Raw genomic sequence first — 7,246 nt, 5'->3', positions numbered from 1 at the left:
GACCAATTTTCCCCTATCTTGGACTTTCAGAGGGGTGACTTTTTCAACGCTACTTGTTTACCAGCTTTCAAATGGTGACGTTGATTCTCATTGATTGCATCAGCGATGTACATGTAGCTGATGATTTGCCCCACCTACGAGCTTCCTGTTTTTTTTTACACTCTATGCGCTAGTTTTTGATGTATATTTCTTCAGAGAGAAATGCAATTGTAAATTTCTGTTCAGAATAATGTCAGTCGATCTTATGTAATTTGATCGATTTTAATATAGTGAAAATGTGATTATATCATTTCACACGGTCAATCAATGCAGTTATAGTACTAAAAGAAACTTTTCAAAAGAGCTAAATGATTTCTGTGTCGAGAAACCCAGGGGTGGGTTTGAGGAGATATTTGACTAGAAATAACGATTTTCAATCAGGTTCAATCACTTTAGTGTCTGATGTTTTCAACATACATGTAACCATTTTAAATTTACTCAATTTCCATGATCTTCCAGTATGTCTTTACATGAAATTACAGGAAGCCCCTGTTTTATTGCAAATCGCTGCTTTTACGACGGTAGCCGCTTTTGTTAACTCAGATACAAATTTTAACGCAATATTTCTACCGTAAAGATGTTAAAGTCATTATGTAAAATGTGGGGAAAATCACAGTGTTGGTTGACCTCTTTGAAATACTAAGACATGTAGCATCGTTTTTATGTCAATTATATTTCGTTTGTGGAAATGAATGGAAACAAAACCCATGGATATCGAGAATATTGTGCATTAAAAAAAAAAACGAGTAATGATATTTTTTTGGATCCTAAAAAAAGCCCTATGTACAAATTGCATTATAAAATAATACAAATTTATTCTCTTTTTCTTATAAACGTTTAGTGCATTGTGTAATCGTGTTGTAAACACACACCATTTATATAATCATGTGTCTTTTCCAATCCGCACAGAAAAGCACAAAAGTAATACGTTCATGTAATTAACGAAAAACTTTTACTCCCCGGGTATGTTTCATCTACTTTATTTAAATGAAAAAAAAACTTACAACTTTCTGACTCAATGGGGGGGGGGGGGTCATTTGATTTTATTGAAAGGGTGGCCCCGATTACTAGTATTCCTGTTTTCAATTTACATCTTTTTTGTCCTAGTGACCAATGACAAATGTTAGGGGTTTCAGGTAACCCGACATGTAATCGTGCCATTTACACAACCTAATTTTTCTTTTTTCACATTTATCTAAAAATTAAATATAATGAATTTTTCTCATTGTTTGATTTTTGTATGATGTGCGTGTTATGTCAATCTGAAAAGTTTATTCTAAAAATTAACCGGGTGAAGTTGTGCTAAAATTGATGCATGGCACTGTAATTTTTTTTCCCGCGGCGTTGATAGCGTCTTTTTGATTGGCTTTCCGGGAGGCGTTTTTTTTTTATTGAAGTACAAAACTATATGGTTCTGATAACCATGGATAGTATTGATGCTCAATTTTGCTTTTTCTTTTTGTTATACATGAAATAATACAATTTTCAACCTAGTTTGTGGTGTTATTTTTATTCACTGGCAATGCTATGAATATTGATGAATTGTCCCAACTAATGAGAAGAACGTCAGCCGGTAACAAGTAGCGTCGAGAAAGTCACGCCCTACTAAATCCAAAAATAGGGTAAAATCGGTCTAGTTGGTTGGTGACACGTTTATTTAAACAGGTGTTTTGCATGTAGGTAAAAAAAAATGTTTACGCTTTGTGTATAAACAAAATAATATTCTAATTAGAGATGAAACTGAAAGGAAAACAATACACTCATGTAATTAACAAGAAGATTAAAAATGTAATATATAATAAAGTAAACTTGACATTGGACAATTTGAATAAAAATACTGGATTTCCCGAAAAATCTCAAAAGGTTTTTTAATGTCCAGTAACATGCTATATTCTCTCGGTTTGAAATTTAAAAAAAACCAAACCTTAAATTAAAAGTTAATATAAATAAAAGCGCAAAGGTCCAATGTTTTTTTATTACGACGGATCCCTTTTGAAAAATCCTTTGATGAATACTATAATATATCCATGAAATATCTAACAGCAAATAAAACATATGACACAATGATAATATTTCATAATATCAAGTTTTTATAACAAATGATTACCTTAAATCGGACAAAAAACTCATAATGCTTTCCTTTTGGTTATACTGTAGTAGCTTATGGAAATTGACAAACGACATTCGTGAATTTCTCTATCAAGTATTATAATAGATGTTAATGACCTTGAGCCAAAGTACGGTTCACTATTTTTTTTTTTAATCCAATCAAATGCTTAAGATTTTAATTTTGAATTTCTTTATTTTTTGAAACAGATGATATCCTAATTTCAATATTTTATTAAAAAATTAAACGGATATTTTTTAAAAAAAAAAAAAAGTCTTATGAAACATCTTCTAAATTTAAATAATAAGTGAAAGATACGAACGCAATTAATATTTGTTGGTTAAAATATAGATTTATATAGAGAAAATTCAACACCACCAAAAGTTGATAATTATTCATTTGTATGTGGTGAGTATTGTCGTGGCATTATTTGTGGGTCGCCGAACAATTCAACACATTGGCAGACCCACTTCAGCATCAACAATAAATCAATCAATCAATCATCCATCAAATTCAGCAAATATATATATAAACAAATTGACCACCCCGGGTAATCCGCGGACGGTTACTTAGTTAATCTTTACTAATTTACATCAGGGACCTATATACTAAGTATATAAGTCCCTGTTACATACACAATCTTCAATAATTATTTAATACAAAATGCAGCTTTTCTCCAATTTATCAAACCCAGTCACACAGCAATGCAGTTCGCATCCGCACAACATTTTCACTCGATCAGTGTCACCATTAGTCAACAATTCCCATTAACAGAAATTAGTTAACATATCAGTTGACTTTAGTGCGCGCATAGGCCTATGCCACGACGTTCTGGAACGGATCCTCCTAGAATTCTAAATAGAACCAATGTGTTTTCATTACCTTATTTAACCAAACGGATATGAATTAAACACTTTATTTGCAACCCTCTTTCTGCATTTAAAGCAATCAATCAACATATATCTAACATTGTTTTAGCAAGTTTAAGAATGTTTTTGCTTCAGTATTTTAGTTACAATTCACCATCTCCTGTTTAGTTGATGAATTCGATTAGAAAATAGTGCTGAGGACACAGATTTAAAAAAAATCGTGATGTTCAAATGTAATTTGGAAATTCTTATTCCGAATAAACATTTTGGATTTCCCACGGAAATAAAGTTGTTTTAATGCTGTGATTGATAGTCAGGGGCCCGTTTCATCAGAGGTATTACGCCCAGTCGTAGCTCTACGCCGGTGTAACGACGAAAAGTGACCCAGTAGAATATTGGCACCTGTTTATATCACTGCGCCCTAACACTGTTTTGTTCTTCTTTTTCTGTAGAAATTATGGCCTTGGGGTCGTTTTTCTCCGTGCATTGTAGAAAAATGACCCCGTAGAATAAAGACCCCTTGTCATTTTTTTATGCAAATACATTCGTTTTGATAGGAATTGCTTGTTAGGCGAATGTATACGGGTCATACAACCTGCCTTATGCTTTGAAGTGTTAATTTCTGAAAACTTTTAAGCTTAAATAACGAAATCAAAGCTATACAATACTTTACATTAATAATACAAACTGTTTTATCCCCATTAAAGGAAAACAATATTAAAATGTTCTAACTAAAGGCTATATTAGAGCAAAGATACGCGCATTCATAGAAACTTTTATTACATTTTATACAGTAAGTTTTCACAGTTGTCATTTTAAACTTTAAAAAAGGTTATTTTCTAGCTGGTGTCGGAAAAATTTTCCATAATCAATTAATCTTAAATCTCTTTGATTTTACCCTGGATAAATAATTTGCAAAAACCAAAATAAATAGCTATTTTTCAAAAGTTAATCGTTGTTTTTGATCCCTGCTTTTAAAACTGGCGCGAACAAGGGCGCTAGCTTAGAAAATTAGATCTTATAAAAATATTTGATTTTCTATGAATGAAGTTTCAAACTTCTAATAAAAAATTAGGGATGATTTAATTTGTAAAATAAGTACGAAATTAAATTGCCTCTGACTTATCATACAAGGGAAACAAAATGTGGTTTAGCTCAAAACCTGTCAAAATGTCTTTTGTCGTTTGCTAGTGTTGGAAAAGCTAACAAAATGGGGTTGTAACATAAAACATGATTTACTACAAAAAAAGAGTGCGCATCTTCCAAAAATTGGCACATGTGAGTATCGTTTTCCCGTTCTACATGTACTTACATATCATGATTTTAGGAGTTTTTCACCAATAGAAAATAAAAACAAATGTTGGATGATGAAAAAGTTATTACTTTAATGTTATACTTATGCCCCTGTAAACAAAGTTTCGGGGGTATATAGTTTTTGGGAGTTGAATTATGTTCAATCTCCCTTGGTCATCACGCATTTAACATGCGCAGTAATTTGTGTTGATTATATAGAGCCGAAAGCGAGGCTACTGTGTCGACCAATTTACTCCGATGATATTCAACAGAAAACATGCATAAACATCCGCCACAAATAGTTCATGTCATTTTCTCCTCAAATTGATCTGATTTTTATAATTTGAAATGTAAGTAAATGTAATGATAAAGTAATCTTATTCTGAATATAAGATTTCTTTCAAAGTAAAACTAAATTATAAAGAACATCAAAAGTTTTTCGTAAAGGAACTCATTTTTAGTGTAGCATCATCTATAAAGACTGAAAGAGAGACGAACGACAACTCTACATACTGACGGCAAGCGGTAAATCTAGTCTTCCCGACGCCTGAATCCCGACGGTCCCGGATTTTGAATTTTAAGCAATTTCTGTTTTACTGGTGCACAGAATTTATTTTCATGAACATTTTCTTGGTTTAGATAAATTCATTAATACCTAAAAACTTTTGGAAACATGCGTATTTATTATTAAATCAGCAGTATAACCTGCCAAAAAGCGGTAAATCTAGTACTTTGTTATAAATGTTAAAACAAAAAACGGACACCGATGTTTTCGTAGAATCGCGATTAAAAGCTACAAAATGAATTATATATTTTTATTAAATAAAATAAAAACTTCATTTACATACCAGATAATTTGTACGCACACAAACACATATATCCCTGTTTTTATGTTTGGTCATTAAATTTTTGTTTTTAACTTGGTATTGCTTTTTTCTTCACAATATTAAAAAAATTTAAGTTCCGACTTTCTCCATGTATAATGTTCGTGTAATTGAAACACATTTATATTAACAGAGAAGTTTTATATTACAAACCTGTTGGCTTTTAAAAGGATGCTGTGTGAAAATCCACATTATATCAACATTGATATTATTCCAGTGAAACTGAAATTTTCATAACACGTGGGTAAATGTGCCAAGGAAAAATATATTACAAATTGGAAGATGAACTAGAGGTTCTGTGAGCAGTGAGTTATATAATTGATCAACTGCCTCTAATATGAATTAATTATAATGGCAGTGTCCATGTTTTGCAATGGGAAAACCAAAATATGTGTAGGATGAAAAATAGAAGGTGCACAACGGCAATATGTAATAAAGATTCTATGAAAATTTCAATCCAATTGATGAGCAAAATGAAAATCAGCACACAAAAGTTTAGCACGCCACATCAAGCAAATTGTCACGCTGTTAGTAAAATGATAATAGTAGGACCTTGAAATGCATTCAAATAATTTAGGAATCGAGTCTATTTTTATGATTTTACCTGATACAAGTTCTATCGTTTTGCATCATGTCAAAAAGAAATTTAATTTCAAAGTTGAAGTACAAGTAGTACATCTGGAAAGTCATTTATTTTTAAGAAATAATGCTTTATTTTTTAAATATGAAAAAAATGTAAAAGTATTTTTACCATATCTTTTTCTGACCATTAAAAAAAAATCATGGATCACATTTTTATGTTGAATTATGCAAATGATATAAAGAATTGTGTTAACAGACAAGAAAATGTGTAAGTATAAAACTTGCTGTCTTTTTTATGTAACACTAAAACATTAAATATGAAGAATAAAACTCCTTTAAAAAGAGTGTTGTTGGGTTGTAATATAACTGTTCATCAGATTTAGATCATGGATTTTCTGTATATTTATCCAATTTATTCATTTCATGTATGGGTACTATAAAGTTGTACAGTTATTTCATGTACAGGTACGGTAAACTTGTAGTTATTTCATGTACAGGTGCTATAAACTTGTGTAGTCAATCATGGACCCCCCATGAATTTATCGACACCATTGTAGTTCAATCTCAAGCCAATGCCTCCAGCACCTGTTTGAAAGTTCCTCCAACATTACATGTATGGAGCATCAATTCAACTGCATCTACGTGCATGACTGTCGTTTTGCTTGGATTCTAAGCTTAGCTAATTTTTAATAGTACTGTGAACAACTATTATTATTGAATGACTTGAGCGACATACTAGCTGCAATAATGTCAATCTAATTAAAATTAGGTGTTAGATCGCTACACTAACGTTAGTGTAGCGAGTATGCGAACGGATCTAACATCTAATTTTAATAAGATTGCAATAATGTAGCACTCTCCAATTCTTTTTTTATCTGATATTTTTACCTCACCTGAGCCGAAGGCTCAAGTGAGCTTTTCTGATCACATTTTGTCCGTCGTCCGTCCGTCTGTCCGTCCGTCTGTCTGTCTGTCCGTCTGTAAACTTTTCACATTTTCGACTTCTTCTCAAGAACCACTGGGCCAATTTTGACCAAAATTGGTACAAAGCATCCTTGGGTAAAGGGAAATTTAAATTGTTAAAATAAAGGGCCAAGTCCTCTCACAAGGGGAGATAATCAAGAAAAGACAAAAATAGGGTAGGGTCATTAAAAAATCTTCTTCTCAAGAACCACTGGGTCAGAAAAGCTGAAACTTATGTGGAAGCATCCTAGGGTAGTGTAGATTCTAAATTGTTCAAATCATGACCCCCGGGGGAAGGGTGGGGCCACAATGGGGAATCAAAGTTTTACATAGAAATATATAGGAAAAATCTTTGAAAATCTTCTTCTCAAGAGCCACTGGGCCAGAAAAGCTGAAACTTATATGGAAGCAGGGGTAGTGTAGATTCTAAATTGTTCAAATCATGACCCCCGGGGGGAAGGCGGGGCCACAATGGGGATCAAAGTTTTACATCGAAATATATAGGAAAA

This window comes from Saccostrea cucullata, unplaced genomic scaffold, assembly GCF_032062105.1.
Source record: "Saccostrea cucullata isolate Sc308-1 unplaced genomic scaffold, CSIRO_AGI_Scuc_v1 ctg6221, whole genome shotgun sequence".
In the NCBI taxonomy this organism is placed as follows: Eukaryota; Metazoa; Mollusca; class Bivalvia; order Ostreida; family Ostreidae; genus Saccostrea; species Saccostrea cuccullata.
Note: the sequence above shows the minus strand (reverse complement) of the source record.